Below are 18,261 nucleotides of genomic sequence, written 5' to 3' on the forward strand. Positions count from 1 at the left end.
GAGATTCTCATCTCTGAGAGGCTTTTTTCTCATTTTATGAATATATTCCATATCTTTTACAACTTCAGAACCTATGGAATACAGCTGTAATATCTCTTCTATTATAATTGCTATTTGAAAATCTATATCAGCTATGTGGCAGACTTGATTCATTGATCATTTCCACTGTTGGTTTATTTTTTCAGTCTTCTGCATGCCTTTAATTTTTAAATGGTTCCCAGACACTCTTAGCCTCATATTCTTGGATGTGTGGATTTTTGCATATATGTAAATTTTCTGGCATTTTGCACCTTTTAAACATTTAATTTATTTCTTATATATGTGTATATGTGATTATATGCTACGTGTGTTCCAGTGCACACAGAAGTAAAAAGTAGGTTCTCTCTTGAAATGAGTGGTTTTAATGCTCCTGACTGGGATGCTGAGGACTACATCTAGTCATCTCTTCCGTGATTACATGCAGACATTCCTAACTGTCAAGCTGTCTCTTCAGTTTCTCTGAGTTTTGTAATGAGAAACAAAAGATGTTTTTATTCTGGTTACTGCTATTAAGACTGTAGCTCCAACAAGCATGAATAGCCGATGGATAATTACCACTAAGTCAATATTTTGGGGGGGTATTCCATCTTGTCTTTCAGGAATTATTAATCTCTTTAGTTTATTTAATGGACACATTTTTTGACCATAGGTTGGCTGTGAAAATAACTTTTTTTCAATTTTATGGGATGATTCCTTCCTAGATATTGGTAGTTGTTTCCTCTGCTCACTTATAAAATTAATATTGTATTCAGCTATAACTTCCATCTTGTGAGAGATATTCTTTGCTCCCTTTATTATTAGAATCATATTTTTTAAAAAATTTTGCTTTCTAAGCTTGCTATATTTGATCAAGACAGTCCTCACAATAGTGAACAACAGGGGTGACCCCCATAAAGGCAGTGCAGCCAGGAGGAAACTGCAGAGTCTCACAATTGGTGAATCCATTTAATTCAAGAAAATGGAGACAGAACAGACAGAAGAAACCTTCTCCAACACCAAAACCAGTGATGAATTTGCTAAATGCTCTGCAGAAGATATGGATGAGTAATAAGTGATGAGATGGTTGAATTGTGAATTTTGCTTCAGAGCAAGAATGCTGGAGCTGTGATTACAAAAGGAGGCAAGAATATTAAGACTTTCCTTATAAACTACAATGCCAGTGTCTCAATGCCAGACAGCAGTGGTCCCAAGTGCATACTGAGTATCAGTGCTGATATTGAGAAGATTGAAGTAATTCTGAAGAAAATCATCTCTATCTTGGAAGAAGGCCTGCAGTTGCCAACAACCACTGCAATCAACCAGCTCCAGCTCCAATCTGATCCTGTGGAATGCTTGAATTACAACTTTATAAAGGATGTGACTTTGACTGTGATTCTGGTAGGAGGAATTATTGGTGTTAAAGGTGCTAAAATCAAAGAAATTCGAGAAAACACCTAGACAACAATTAAGATTTTCCAGGAGTACTGTCCTCATTCTATTGACAGAGTTATTCTTACTGGAGGAAATACAGATAAAATTTTATAATGCATAAAGTTCATCTCTCACCTTATATTTGATTTTCCCATCAAAAAAGTGCACAATCTTGTGATCCCAACTTTTATGATGAAACCTATGATTATGGTGGTATTACAGTGATATTTGTGGACCACCAAGGATGGCATATGGGATTTTCCACAAGAGGAAGAGGTGTTTTTGACAGAATGCCTCATCATCGTGTGGGTGTCCGGTGCCTCCTCCTAGAAGAGATTATGATTATATAAGCCCTTATTGTTCTCCTTCACCTTCTCCTAGCTGAGGTGTCCATGGTGTCAGAAGAGTCCAGAATCTTCCTCTTCCTTCACCATTATCACCCAGAGGAGGAGATCTAATGGCTTACCACAGAAGAGGAATACCTGGAGACTGCTATGATGGTATCATTGGGTTTGGTGCTGATGAAATATAGGACAATGAATTTGGCACATGGAGTCCATCAGAATGGCAAATGGCTTATGAACTATTGGGGTGGTTCTGGATTTGATCCACATTCCTTCAAACAAAAACATGGTCAAGTGTATCACAGCAACACCCCAATCTCTGGAACCAACTCCTGTCTTAGGGTTTCGTTGCTGCAAAGAGACACCATGACCAAGGCAACTCATATAAAGATAAACATTTAATTGAAGGTGGCTTACAGTTCCAGAATTTCAGTCCATTTTCATCATAGCAAGAGGCATGGCAGTATCCAGGCAGACAAGGTGCTGGAGAAGTTGAAAATTCTTCATCTTCATCCAAAGGCAGCCAGGAGGAAAGTATTTCTTGCAGGAGGAGACTTTCTTCCTCACTGGGTAGATCCTGGTCATCAGAGGCCTCAAAGCCCATCTATACAATAGTATATTTCCTCCAACAAGACCACACCTTCTAACAGTGCCACTCCCTCTGCCCAAGTATTAAAACCACCACACTGCAAAATAGTCATGCCACTATTGCACTAGTAGGTGTAACATGCCTTCAAGATTAATATGGCATACAGAGGCCAGTTCTGGGTAGAATCATTAATATTCCTTGTCTCCTAGCACGTTTCCGTGCACTTCGATACTGTCAAAGCTAGCCAGTAGACGAGTGGTCATACAGCCAGTTTGAAACTATTTTCTCAGTACCTTACATCATTTGTATGTGTGTGGTATATTCATCCAGTGATACTAAACATGCCATTATGGTGCATAATCACTGGCAACATCGATAGCCTTTGTTTCTTTGGAGGCTTCTGTGGCCTTGCAGTATGATTTTCTTTTATTTACCTTTGTCTTCTGGTGTCTGCTTTGTCCTTCCATGCAATATAATTTCATTTGAACACTTCTTTTCTGTTTTAAGGTTCTATTTTAAAATTAGCTTCTATTAAAAAGATATTTGAGCCAGGCGGTGGTGGCACACACCTTTAATCCCAGCACTTGGGAGGCAGAGGCAGGTGGATTTCTGAGTTCGAGGCCAGCCTGGTCTACAGAGTGAGTTCTGGGATAGCCAGGACTACACAGAGAAACCCTGTCTCAAAAAAACAAAAAACAAAAAAAAAAACAACAACAAAAAAGATATTTGTTCACTTTACATCTCAAAATTAGCTCCCCCCTCTATTCCCAGTACCCCTCATGCAGATCATCCCGCATTCTTCCCACTTCTCCTTTGAGAAAAGGGAGCCCCCTCTTGTGATCCCTTCCACACTACCCTCTAAACTAACCCCCCCCCGAAACATCAAGTCACTGCAAGACTAGGCACATCCTATCCCACTGAGGCCAGACAAGGTAGCTCAACTAGAAGAATGAGATCCATATGCAGGCAGACAACAGACTTAGGGACACCGCCATTCCAGTTGTTAGGGGACCCACATGAAGATCAAGCTGTACATTTGCTACATATGTACAAAGGGTCTAGTTTCAGCCCATGCTTGCTCTTTTGTTGGTGGTTCAGTCTCTGGGAGCCCCCAAGTGTCCAGGTTGTTTGACTCTATTAGTCTTCCTGTGGAGTCACTGTCCTCTTGAGGTCCCTCAATCTATTCACAAGGCTCCCGTAGCACTAGCTAATATTTTGCTGTAGGTCTCTTCATCTTTTTTTATTGGTTGCTGAGTGGAGTTTCTCTGAGGATAGTTATGCTACAATCCTGTCTGCAAGCATTGCTGAGTATCATTAATAGTGTTAGGGATTGGTTATTGCCCATGGGATGGGTCTCAATTTTAGCCAATCATTGGTTGGCCATTTCCCTCTGTCTCTGCTCTTTGCTATTCATAATAGTCAGAAACTGGAAAAAAACTAGATGTCTCTCAACTGAAAAATGGGTATAGAAAGTGTGGTTCATTTACAAAATGGAATACAACTCACCCATTAAAACCAAAGATATCATGAATTTTGCATGCAAATGGATGGACTAGAAAATACCATGCTGAATAAGGTAATCCAGACCTAAAAGAACATGAATGGTGTGTAATCACTTATAAATATCCATAAAAGACAGAATAATGACACTATAATCCACAAGTCCAAAGAAGACAAATAGCAAGAATGGCTTAATCTTTCTCAGAAGAGAAAGAAAATGTTACTGGAGATGAGTGGGGGGAAGGACCTGAGTAAGGGAAGGGATGGGGAAAAGACCAGAGAAAAATAGGTGTAAAGAGAGCAGGGGAGAGAAATGGAAATCAGAAGTGGTGGGGACAATCTCTAGAAAGTGTCAGAGACCTGAGATGGGGGAGGCCCCTGTCTGTCTATGGGGGTGACTCTAGCTAAGACTCCTGGCAGTATGGGATGTGAATTCTGAAGTAGCCCCTTCCTATAGCCAGGAAGGACACCCTGTGGAGGATTAAGGAGAGACTCACCCAGGAAACCTTGAACCCAAAATGTACAAGATAGGCAGGGATAAAGATAGAGCAGATGAAAATTAGCTTGCTAATTCATCCTTATGGCATCTTCATAATTATTACTTTCTCCTTATCTCTGCCATTCCTCAGTTCCTGCTCTCTCCCTAACCCTCTCTCTGCTTTTATTTTACATTACTCATTCTGTAATTTGAAAAAAAAATCTCCAAAAGTGTTTGGATTTGTGCCTCATATTTTCTTTTTTATTTTAGTTTGAAGAATAGAAGATTTCATTTTTTAATATACTTCATGAAGTGTCTCTCTCAAGATTAAAGGTCTTCTAAAAAACTGTTTATGTAGCCAAATGAAGATTATTCATGGTAAATTAAAAGAAGATCCAATGTTTTCACTTTCATGTATAGACTGACAGATCATTTAAAATCCAACAGTGTATGTATTGAAAAAGAGATCAAAATTAAAGCTTGATTGATACAGGCATTTACTTGAGAATAGTTATCCTATTTCCACTGAATTACAACACTAATTTGACCTTGGGATTAACTGAGTTTACATATCATTTGTCTCATTTTGTTTTATTCCAGTGTCAGATATGCTCTTTTGTATCAATGTAACCATTCGATATTGGTTCTTTGGTGTAACACTTTTCAAGTTGTAAAGCAAGTTATTTTGTCTAGGCATCTATATATCAAATGAGATAATCAATTTTGCTGTTTGTGTTCATCTGTTAATTTTAAACTTGGTTTGGTACATTTTATTCCATTGTATTTAAATTTTTATGCAAAATAAAAATTTACTGAAAATTGATCAATAGATGTAATTGGGTTAATATATCTTTATTCTGCTCCTTACTCCAGGACACACACATCATTCACAGTATGCTCCACTGGTAATTTAGGTATTATGTTTCATTTACTGTGTGATAGTCTGTCATTGATTTTATTGGTATGTACTAAAAATATTGATAATATTTAAAAGATATTTTTCTCAAATTTTATTTCTTAATTATCTGTTGAAGTATTTAGAAATGACATTTAAAAAGAACAAAATCTGAACCTCATACAGAGTCTGGCTATTTTTGATAGTTCTATCAGTTTCAGAGATAGTTCACTAATTGATTATTTTATTTATAAGGTTTATTTTCATTCCCTGAGAACATACCGGATGAGCAGGCAAGAGAAACAGCTCCCAAATGCAGCAGGCAACTGTTGCTATTGCAGAGGCCATTTCTGTTAGGAAACCAGGTACGCTGAGCGCAAGCATCATCTCTTCTTATAATCCTTTAGACCGAATCCTTCAGTTGTACCCCAGGTCTGCAACAGAATGCTGGTTGTAGTTTTCCCTACATCCTCTGTCCCCATTTCCTGTGGATTCCACTGACCTTGCCTTCCTAACCTCATTGCTAACCCACTAATCCTGACCCCTAGCTCACAACTCATTGCTTTTTCTCAGCACTTCCTGTTAATCCAAGGCCACTGCTGCCATGAAATCAGACAGACTTACTGCAGATCTTTACCCACCACCTCTTTTGCCTTTTCAGTTGCAATGTCCCCAGTCTTACTCCCGTCTCTGTAGCAGAGGGCCTGCTCCTTTCTCTTACCTTTTCTCAGTCCATCCCACATGGATCACAAATATCTTCTCCTCCAACCTTCCTTCTCACAACTCAAACCATTATCCCAGACTCCAACACAATCATCATTGCCTGCAAACACAACACCTGGGTAGGCTTCTGAGCAGGCCTGGGAGACAGGTGTGAATTGAATCTTCCCCTCCATCAAATGTAATGCCCAACTCTCATCCCTAGGTCTGCTTTCATTCTCCCTTTTCCAAAATATCCTGTGGATGCCAGAGAATGTCCCCTCCTAACCTCCCTTCCCCAATACCAGATGGATATCTCTTTATAAACCCACAGGCCATTCTTGCCAGGGAATCAGATAGGCTAACTGTAAATCTTCCCCCTCTATCTGTTCCTTCAGATTCAGTACCCCAGTGTTATCCCCAGTGCTATAGCAGACCTTTTGAAGTGACCTTTCTTCACTATTTACCTACCCTATTCCAAGGAAACTAAATACACATATTCTGTTAAAACATTCTGCTTTACTCCCTCCTAAAAAACCCTTTTAGACCTGTAGCCTATTCCCATTCCTAAGTGTCAGTTCCCAATACTCGAAGCACATTTTACTTGGAACCTCCAGTGGCCACACATATCAAGTTCAAATTTCCAACAAGGCAATATACAGCAATCATACTCTTCTCAGATACACAGAGAAAACATAATCCAAGAAACAACATATTCAGCCAACAAAATAAAACCCACCTAGATTTATAATGTCCTAATCCCAGATGACTACACAACAGTATAAAACAGTCAATTACATCCAGGGCAATATGTATCCACTAGAGCACAACAACCTACCAAAGCAGGTCCTAACTATTCCAACATAGTTCAACCACAAGGAAAAAGTCTTCAAACTATATGTTTTGACAGAACATGATAGAAGATGATAGAAGTCTTTAAAGAGGAACCGAATTAATACCTTAAAGGAATCTGACATTAGGCTAGAACAAAGAAGTAATTTCAGGCAGAAATCTTAACCTTAAGTTAGAAGAAAGAAGTAATTTCTGGCAGAAATCTTAATCTTAGGCTAGAACAAAGAAATAGACTTCAGATGTGAAAATGAGTTTGGGCTAGGCCAGGGAAATTGGCTCAGATATTTTGGTCATCCTGATAAGCCCTTAGAAACAGTGATCACAGGAGTGGTCATAGGACTTTGTTTATTGTCTTGCTTGTTTTTTGACTATTTGTGTTTATTGTCTTGTTTGTTACTTGACTATTTGCATCTATTGTATTGCTAGTTCCTCAACCTAGAACTGACCTTAATACTTGCATGTATGTAACCGCCCGAGCTGCCTCACGTTCGGGGGTCACTTTGAAACAGCCCGTTCTGCTGCTCCGGTCCGAGGGTCAGGGCCTAGCAAGAGAGACAGTGGGGATGGAGATATGAAGAATGGAGACAAGATAGGGAGTCTGATCAAGTCTCATTTATTGAAAGGAAATCCTGGGTATTTATACCCTTTACCATGTGCCTTGCCCTCATGGACAAGCACAGCTGAAGGCACTACATCATGCGCCTTGCAGCATGGCTATCACATGCACCTAGCTAGCAGTGAGAAGACCACATACGCCTTGCAGCTGGTCGCATTAAACATCAAAACAAGATATGTGAAAAAAACAAGATGTTTATCAGAGTGTGCTCAGCTGTTGTAGGCTGTTGAAAACAAGTCTCTTGTCAGGGTATATGGCCTAGATGGCTTCAAAGATGATAGCAGATTTCAGCTAGAAGTCGGTTCCCAACACATGTAATTAAATGTTATAAAAGCAGATTGGGAAAAATAAAAAATAAAGAAGATAAAAAGAGAAAAAAAAGAAATCCAGAAAAACACAAACAGTGGAGAAAATATTCATTTTCCTAAGTCATGTAACGAAATACAGAAAAATACAAACAACATTGGGAAGAAATGAATAAAATTATTTAAGAACTAGAAAAAGGAAGGAAAATCAAAAAGGACAGCCCAAACTGAGGGACTCTGGAATGAAAAACTCAGGAATTCAAACAGAAACTATGGAGGCAAGCTTCATTGACAAAATAGGAGAAAAAATCTTGGCTGTTGAAGTAATGACAGAAGAAATACACCAGTGAAAGAAAATTGTAAATTTAAAAATCTAACACAAAAGATTCAGGAAATTCAGAACCCTATGAAAATACAAAAATCTAAGGATACTAGGAATAGGGGAAGGAGAAGAAATTCAGCACAAAAGTCAAGAAAATATTTTCAAGAAAACTATAAAAAGTTTTCTAGTCTAAAGAAGGAAATCCCTATAAAGGTAAGAAAAAAAGAAAGGAAAAAAAGAAAAAGAAAAAGAAAGAAAAAACCCTATATGAAACACCAAATGTATTGAAAAACTTGCCTCAACACATAATATTCAAAACACTAAAAATACAAGAAAAAGAAAGGATATTAAGTGCTGCAAGGAAAAAAGACAAAGTTACATAGAAAAGTAGATTGATTAGAAATATACCTGATTTCTCAATGTAGACTCTAAAAGCCAGAAGAGCCTGGACAGATGTGCTGTAGACTCTACCATCCCAGACTACTATACCCAGCAAACTTTTCAGTCACCATAGATGGGAACATTAAGGTATTTTATAATAAAGACAAATTTAAGCAGGAACACAGAAAAGAAATAATCTTAGACTAGCAAAATCAAAATAAACATACACATATCACCATCTCTACCACCACTGAACCAAAATAGGTGACAAGAATCAACAATTATTTGTAATTGATATCTCTCAGTATCATTTTCCTAATAAAAAGTCACAGACTAAAGAATGCATGCTGAAACATGCCCCATTCCATTTTGTTGCATCCAAGAAACATACCTCAACATCAAGGATAAACATTAATCAATGAAATAGTTGACAAAATAAATCGGAAGCAAAATGGTATAAAAAACAAGTTGGTGAAGACATAATTACTATCTAATAAAATAGACTTCAAATCAAAATGAATTGGACGAGACAGGGAAGGTCACCACATACTCATCAAAATAAAAATCCATCAAGATGACATTTCAATTCTTAACATCTTTACCTCAAACACAAGGGCACTCAAGTTTAAATCACATATTGACCATTACACACTGATAGTGGAAAACTTCAAATTCCTACTCTCACCAACAGACAAGTCACCCACTGAAAACAAAAAAAGAAAATGTTGGAAATAATAGACAGGATAAACCAAATAGATCAAACTGATATTTATAGAACATTTTATCCAAACACAAAAGAATATACTTTATTCTTTATACCTCATGAAACATTTCCGAAAGTTGATCACATACAAAGAAACAAATCAGGGATCAACAAATACAAGAAAGTTGGAATAACTCTCTGCATCTCGTCAGGCCACCATGAATTAAGGCTGTATATCAACAACAGAAACAACACAAAGATTAAAAACTCATGGAAACTGAGCAGCTCTCTACTGAATAAAAAAAAGAAAATTGGTCAAAGCCGAACATTAAGAAATTAAAATTTTTCTAGATTTCAGTAAAATGCATGCACAACATAACCACACTTATGAGACACAATGAAACCAGATCTAAGAGGCAAATTCAGAGCACTCATTGCCTACATAAAAAGACTGAAGAGATATAATACCAGCAACTCAAAGGCATACCTGAAAGATTTAGAACAAAAAGAAGAAATCTGGCTAAGTAGAGTAAATTGCATGAAATAATCAAACTCAAGTCTGAAATCAATGGGATAGAAGAAAAGAGAAGTATTATAAAGAATCAATGAAACAGTGTCAGTTAATTGGGAAGATCAGCAAGATATACAAACCCTTATCCAAAGTAACTAAAGGCAGAGAGAGAATATTCAAATTAATGAAATTAGAAAAAAGGGGGATATAATGATAGATGCTGAACAAATCCAGAGAATCATAAGGACTTATTTGAAAAACTATACTCCAAAAAATTAAAAAATCTAAAGAAAATGAATAATTTTCTTGATAGATACCACATACCAAACTTAAACCGTGATCAGATAAGTAAGTTAAACAGACCAATAATCACATGGTTTTAGTCAGAATTCTACCAGCTTTTCCCAAAAGAATCATTGTCAATACTCCTCAAATTATTCCAAATAATAAGAAAAGAAAAAAAGGAACATTGCTTAACCCATTTTAAGAGGCCATAGCTCTCTTCATAAGACAATCAACAAAGAAGCAAAAGAAAGATAAATATACAGCAATTTTACCTATAACCATAGATAAATAAATGAAATACTTGTAAACCCAGTCCAAGAATACATAAAACAAACAAATAAACAAATAAATAAGCAAACAAAAAACTATCTACCATGGTCAAGTAAGAATCATCCCAGAGATACAAAGATTGTTAAATATATGAAATCAATAAGTGTAATCCATAGCATAAACCAACCGTAAGGGAAAAGATGGTCATCGCAATAGACACAGAAAAGGCCTTTCACAAAATCCAATACTCCTTCATAATAAAAGTCCCAGAGAGATTAGGAATACAAAGGACGTACCTAAACATAAGAAAGGCAGTTCACAGCAAATTCATAATGAACACCAAATTAATTGATGAGAAATCCAAAGCAATTCCACTAAAATCAGGGACAGGGTACTTTTTTCATATCTATTCAATATACTACTTAAAATTTTAGCTAGAGCAATACAACATATGAAGATTAATGGGATACAAACTAGAAGGGGAAATTTGAAGTATCTTTACTTGCAGATAATTGACACTCAAAATTCTACCTGGGAACTCCTATAGCTAATAAAAAATTCAGCGAAGTAGCTGGATACAAAACTATGTCACTAAATCACATTTCACAATAGCTTTAAATAATACAAAATATTTTAGGATAATTTTAAGCTGGCAATTAAAGCCTTGTACAATAAAAACTTCAAGCCTATGGGGAAAGAAATTGAAAGAAAATCTCCAACAGTTGAAATTTTTCTGCAAAAATAAAAAAAAGAACTACCAATTTCAAGTTGTACTATAAAGCTATACTAATAAGAACAGCATGGTATTGACATACAAATAAACACCTTGATCAATGGAATAGAATTGAAAACCCTGACATATATACACCCATATTTTTATAAAGAAGCCAGAAATATGCACTGAAAATAGATAGCCTCTTTGACAAATGGTGCTGGTGAAACTAGAAAGCTGTCTGTAGAAGAATGCAAGTTGATCCACTGTAATCACCCTGCACAAATTCAACTACAAATGGATCAAAGAACTCAACAATAAACCAGAAACAGTTAATGTATTAGAAGAGAAAGTGGAGAATAGTTTTTCCTTGTAACAGGCAACAAGATTCTTATCAGAACACCAATAATTAAAATAATCAATTAATAAATGGGACCTCATGAAATAAAGCGGTTCTCTACATCTAAGAACATCATCAATTTCTCAAAGTGGCAGCCTACAAAATGGGAAAACATTTTTGTCAACTCCATATATGATAGAGGATTAATATCCAAAATATATAAAAAATTCAAGAAACTAGATAGCAATAATAATAATAATTCATTTAATAATGGGGTACATATCTAAACCAGAATTCACAAAAGCAGAAATTCAAATGGCTGAAAAACACTTGGAAAAATTTTCAGCATCTTTAGTCATCAAGTAAATGCAGGTCAAATATACTTTGAGATTCATCTTACACCTGTTGAAATGGTTTAGATCAAAGCCACAAGTTACACCTCATGCTGGTGAATATGAATATGGATATGAATATGGATATGAATATGGAAAACAGCAGTACTCCTTCATTGCTAATAGGACTGCAAACTTGTACAGCCATTATGGAAGTTGATATGGTGGTTTCTCTAAAAGTTGGGAATCAATCTATTTCAAGATCTAGCTATAGCACTCTTGAGAATGTATCCAAAATCTCTCCATCTTAACCACAGGGACACTTGCTCAACTATGTTCACTTCTGTTCTATGTATAATAGCCAGAAACTGAAAATAAAATCCAGATGTCCACATAAAGAAGAATAGATGAAGAAAATGTGGTATATTTACACAATACAGTTTTACTCAGCTGTTAAAAAAATGACCTCATGAAATGTACAGGCAAATGCATGGAACTAGAAAAATTGAACTGAAATGATATAACCTAGAGCAAGAAATACAAATATATGAGGATATCAACTGGTAAGTAAATGACAATAGAGCTACAATCCTTAGAACCACAGAGGGTAGATACAGAAGGGCCTAGGCAGATAACATAGACCTCTATGGGATGGGGATGTAGAATACATTTTAAGGAGTCACTGGATTGAGTTGGGAAAGGATTGGATCAAGAAGATGAGCTTGGGATAACAAAGGATCATGCAGCTCAGGGAAGATGAGGAATGATAGTTAGAATTGAGAGGCATTTAAGGTGTAGAAAGGAAACCTAGTACGGTAGACTCTTCTTAAAATGTATAAAGTTGATCCAAATAAAGTCTTGAAACAAAGAGAGAGACAGAGCCCCAATTGACCATATCTTGTTACTAAAAAAACTTCCAGTACCAGTAGCAAGTTACATCCAGTTCAGTTGATGGTCAAATGGTTCCCATCGAAATCTCAAACAACCCATGCTGTTGCTCTCCACAAACTGACTGCAAGACTTCATTGCTGTGTACAACAACCACACAACTCATTGAAGATGGAGAAGGTAACCTGTTGCCTACATAGAACCTTCACTGCTACATTCTAGTATCTTTTGTAAGTGAACATATTCTGCAGGCTAGCAAGAGAAAAACATAAATAACAACCCAGCCACAAAAACATTGATTTACAATATATCCTACTGGGAAAATAGGCTAGGATAATGATGGCACTTACAGAAGTAATAACCAATATGTGAATCAACTTAAGGTGTACTCCATGAGACTGAATCCATACCAGATACTTCTTTAGTGACCATGACCCAAATAGCCAAGAGACCTAAGGTAAAACAAAAACTACTGGTTTAACAAAAATTGTAAAAACACACACACACACACTCTTTCATGCACTCACTCACATTCACATACATGTGTGTGCAAATGCACACGTATGCATATGTATAATTTGCAATGATATACTTGGCATTAATATATACCAGGTGGCAAAAATGTAATATTTCTAATTTTTTAATCCCCCTTATTTTATAGATGAGAAAACACAATGTTTAGAATTTCTCCATGTATGAAATGCAAAGTCTTATCTGTAAGCAGGGAAGGTTATCTTTCAGTACTCCTTAGCTTCAATGCTTACACTCTTGGTGACATCTACTGCTCACTTTAGTCAAATGCATTGTATGCTATGAACTTTGACTTTTTAAAGTTTTCAACTGGATTATAAGCTTGTTCATTTATTTCTCTTATGCCCTAAGGAGAAATTACTTTAGCAGACAATAAATATTGAACATTGGTTGGGTTTTTTGTGCCATTATTTCCTCAGATAAGAATAAGCAGGTAGCACAGTTGTAGTCAACATGAATAGGCAGGAAGCTTTGGTTGCTCCAAAATTACACTTGCTGGACAATAGTCTGTGGATGAGAGAAAATAACTCTAGAAAAAATGAACTAGTAACAATGAGATCATTTTCTTCTTGAAAATATATCACTTCAAAAACATGGAGACATTATGCTTTTACTGCTATCCTCTGAAAAGTCAGAGAGTAGTGGGACATCTCTAGGATTGTTTCAAAATTAATTCAGTAAGTTGTCCATCTTTACTTTAGGCAAAACTGCCATCGAGAAATTGAACCATTCATCAAATCATAGAACAATTCAGATTGAAAAAGGCCTTTAAAAAATTCTTGTAAGCTGCACCTCCTAAAGAAAAAGAAAGAAAGAAAAGACCTCTGATTAAAGAAAAAGATTCATGAGCTGGTTTTTTCTGTCCATTCTCTACATTTCCCTGTACCTACTCCACAACTGCTCAAACTCCTCACTTGTGTTAAGAATATGTGTCATTGTAATTCTGGAAGGTACACTTTTCCATCTCTGGTATGGCTAAATTAAAGTGATTAGGTAGAATACAAGTGGAATAAATATAAATTCATAGAAGAAAATTCTATTCTAAGGAAACTCCTATTTTTGCTTCCCTTTGAAATATTTATGGTGATATATGGACAATTGTCACATAATTCTAATGACAGAGTTGACTTTGTTGGTTCCAGGAAAGAAACCACTTGAAATCCATGAACAATTATTTTTAGGTATAGTCAGGTAATATAGTCAAGACAGTCAGGATATGAGTAAACTTGTCTAAAAATCTCTTTTCTGAGCAACTGTCCTATAATGAAAATACAATTCAGTTTGATAGTTTAAACTTAAGTACTTGACTTGCTGCATTTAACTGTATGTGATATATTCAAGCAAGAAAATTATAATTGGAATTGAATGATCAGAATAATCACTTCAAGTTAACTATGGTTTTTGCTAACTCATTTCTCGGTCTGTTTTACAAATGTTTTATGATTTTATTTTCCTGCTTGCCTTTATGCATATTTCCAAACAATAGTTGTTTTGCTCCAAAATCTTTAAAATTAGATCACCATATCATTTTTCTATCATCATAATTAAAATAATACTGCAATATAAATAAGCAGAACTGTCCAATTAATATATATCAATTAGCTGTTCATTAATAGGACAAAATTGTATTACTGTCTACTAAGTTCTTGAAAATAGCAAGGTCTTCATCCACGTGATATTTTTCTTTTCCATGCAGCCAGATAATGCCTCCAGGTTTTTTAACTCTTTGATGCTGCCTTCAGAAATTGTGTATGATTCAAAGGACAGGGGAAACTGATAGCATTCATTTTATCAGTTTTCAAAGAATTAGGAAGTATCCATCAACTTATAAATAATGAATTTCTCACCTAAAGAGCAGATTGTAGAAAATAAATACCAATTCTAATTTTAAACACTATGGAAATAGTTCACAGCAAGTGCCTCATTTTCTGCATTTTAAACTATACTTTGAAGACTGAAAAGGCTATTATTTTAGACAATGTGGAAATTTTACTGACATTTGTATAAGATAAAAATCAGTTTTAATTTTTAAATTGGATTTTCATACAAAGTATTGGATATCACTGTGGCCTTTTCAAGGAAATGTGTTTTAATAAAGTAAATAAAAATTTATAAAGATATTATTATCTAGACAGACTCTGATCACTATCCTACAATGCTGACCCTCACTTAATATTAACTTTATTGTCTTTTCTTATACATTGATGCCATTGGAAATTTTTTTGCTCTGTAGCTTTGTTCATGAGGGACCATGAAATAAGACTCTCTGGGTAAACCCAGGTGTGATAAAAGACTGATTTCTATACCAGAAAGGTGTCTTCGATCTGTTTCCATGTTTATTTTCTGGATTTGGCGGTTAACTTGGTTTCTAATCTTGCTTTTGACCCCATTTCCAGACAGTTTGTGGTAACGGGAGAAGAAAGGCCCTGCAGTAGGTAATTAAGTCTGCAAACGCTGTGCTGCTTACTCTTCATTGCAGCAGATAACCAGAGTGCTATTGCTCAAGTGTAAAATGCAGAAATTAATGATCCTATGTAATACAGATTAGGGCTTTCATTTTAAAAACTATCAGTGCAGAAGAACAAAGGTGGGGAAAGCAGCATGATATTTGGATTTTCAATATCTAGTAAGGATTGCAAATTTTCAAAGAGGTTTCTGAGCAAAGACTAATCAAAATTCTCCTTATGTTTTACAGTGATTAATTAGTTCAGAACTCAAATATATTATTGCCCCATTGAATTTTTGAAAAGCCACAATTAGACACATTTGTATATGTCTTTTCACTTGTAAACATGCTCTTTTGTTTCTTCAGATCAAGTGGAGATATTAAAGGCAATGAACTCACTGAGTATCACACAGTAGGTACTAATAAATAGTTCCATGTTTGAATTAAATATGTTCTTTCTTCTATAAGGGGATTACAAAGTAACGTGCAAAAATCAAGAAAACAGAATACATACTTATTTTTAAAAGAATGATCTTCCAAGATTTCTATTTGCATTGTTATTTTACCCCTAATTATAGTCACATAAGTTACAAAGTCAACTGAATTTAAGATATGTGTTTACAATTTAACTTATCATAAAAAGTAGCATTCCAATAAAATAAAAGTATTTGTTAATATGAAGCTTAAGGCCCTGAAATGCATGTGTTTCACACTGTGATCATTCCTCAGTATGTGAATATCCTGATAGTCTCCATCAGCAGCATAGATTTGATCCAGATCCATGATAATATTGATGTATTTTTTGTTCCTTCTTATTTAGACCACTTTATTATATTTCACATCTGTTTACTATAGTCATTGTTAATAACATTGTTCTTATAAAATTATTTCTCACTTGTCATCAGTAATAAATTAGTCAATATAGTCAACATTTCATTGTGCTATTCAATTTTCTTTCACTGTCAAAAGAATGCCTGAGAAAAATCAAGGATTTATTTGACCTTATGATCACAAAGATTTCCACCCATATTCTTTTATCTTAATGAATCAGAACATTACAGTAGGCAGCACATGACTGTGAGAAAGACTCAGGAAGGGAGCAAGCAAGGGAACAGGCACAAGACAAAACCCAATAACATGTCCAGAATATCTCATGACCTTCACCTAGGTCCCACTTCCTAAGTTTCATTTCCCAAAATTTCATGCAATTATTATAAGGTCATCAATAGATTTAACATCAATAGTGAAAAGCACTCATGAACAAATCATTCTGCAAAATTTCACCTTTGAGCATTGCTACATAAAAGACACCAAACCTTGACATGATATTGCAAATTCAATCTATAGCATTGTTTGAGAGAATACCATTGAATTCTTTGAATTACAAATATAGAAACTATATTAGTATAGAGTAGCTGTATATTCTATGAGAACAGGAATGACATTATATTATATATGAAGACACTTAGCCTAGAGAAAAATTGGCAACACCATTCTGGTGTTTGGGGTAAATACAAAGCAATAAAAATTGAATGATTATTTAATTGATATACATTGAGTCTGAAACTTGAATTAAAAAATTAGGGATTTGTAAGCCACTCCCTCTGGGCTTCCCTCCTCTGTCATCACCTTGCCAGAGCCTGTTCTTATCTACTGACCAGAGTCTGTGAATCAAACCATCTGCACTGGCCATCTGGACCTCTTGATCCTAGATTTCTGACCTTTTAAAACACTTAGTAAGGTATCTGCATCAGTTTCTGTTAGAGCCAATCACCTACCTGCCAAGCCTAGGACAGGGATCATACCCAGATCGTTCTTAGCCCCAATAATATTGAAGTGAAAATCTACACAAAGAATGTGAGTTAGTTGATGAAAGCTCATGAGTTGAAGGAAGACAATATCACAGATGTTGACTGAGCTCCCAAGAGTTCCTGTATTGTCACTTGCTTAGTAAAATGCAAAACCTATGTCTTCAGTCAGAATGGCATCTGGAAGCATACCATGATGTTCCCCAGTATCAACTGCTAAGCTACTCTTGTAAAGTGGTCCTCACTCAAGTACAAGTTTGCTATGGGGAGCCAAGCACAGCTTGGATCTGTTTGTTACTTTGAATCTAAAAATGACTTGTGGGTGAACAAGCACACTAAGCTCCAAGGTCCTCAGCTTTGATCGGCACCCGAACAATATATTGCTCAATGCAGGCTCATGTGATTAAATGCAGAGTGTTTTATGCCTACATCAAAGGTGGATGAGAAGCCAGTTACAAAATTCTGGGGCAGCAAGATATCTTAAGATCAGCTGATCTTTGGGTTTGGTGGCAGCAGCACTAGCATCTGGGTGCATGAGGGCTTATCTGCCATTGGGCACTGGCTGGTCTTGGTTGGCCATGACAGTGCTGTATCCACTGATTATGTCACAAAAAGCATGCTGTGATGACTTTGGCTGTTTTGCCTTTGAGTGCAAGCTAGACATCCCAAAACAGAGCATCTATGGGATGTTTCTGCAACATGGAAAAGAAGGCCAGATCAAGTACCACCTTAGAGACTCTACAACAGAGTAGCATTCCTGAAATGTATATTTATGAGGTGGACACACAAGATTGTCACAAATTTTACGCTACTGGCATTGGTAGAGTCATGACAATTTGGGATTTCAAGACCCTAGATTTCTGACCTCCCAAAATTGTGAATGCAATGTGAGCATTTGCCATCTAGCATGAGGAGTATTGCTGAACACACTGAACAGTTAGCATGCTGGTGAGGAGCATTGGCCCATGGAAAGACTGTCACACTAACAACCAACTAGATGTGTCC

At 36.0% G+C, this 18,261-nt stretch overlaps 2 pseudogenes; both read left to right on the plus strand.

Annotated features, from left to right (window-relative positions):
• Positions 1-997: 997 nt before the first annotated feature.
• Positions 998-11,803, plus strand: LOC114612902 (annotated as a pseudogene).
• A 739-nt stretch (positions 11,804-12,542) lies between these two features.
• Positions 12,543-17,881, plus strand: LOC114612969 (annotated as a pseudogene).
• Positions 17,882-18,261: the final 380 nt, after the last annotated feature.

This window comes from Grammomys surdaster, unplaced genomic scaffold (assembly GCF_004785775.1).
Source record: "Grammomys surdaster isolate TR1022 unplaced genomic scaffold, NIH_TR_1.0 62, whole genome shotgun sequence".
Classification (NCBI taxonomy): Eukaryota; Metazoa; Chordata; class Mammalia; order Rodentia; family Muridae; genus Grammomys; species Grammomys surdaster.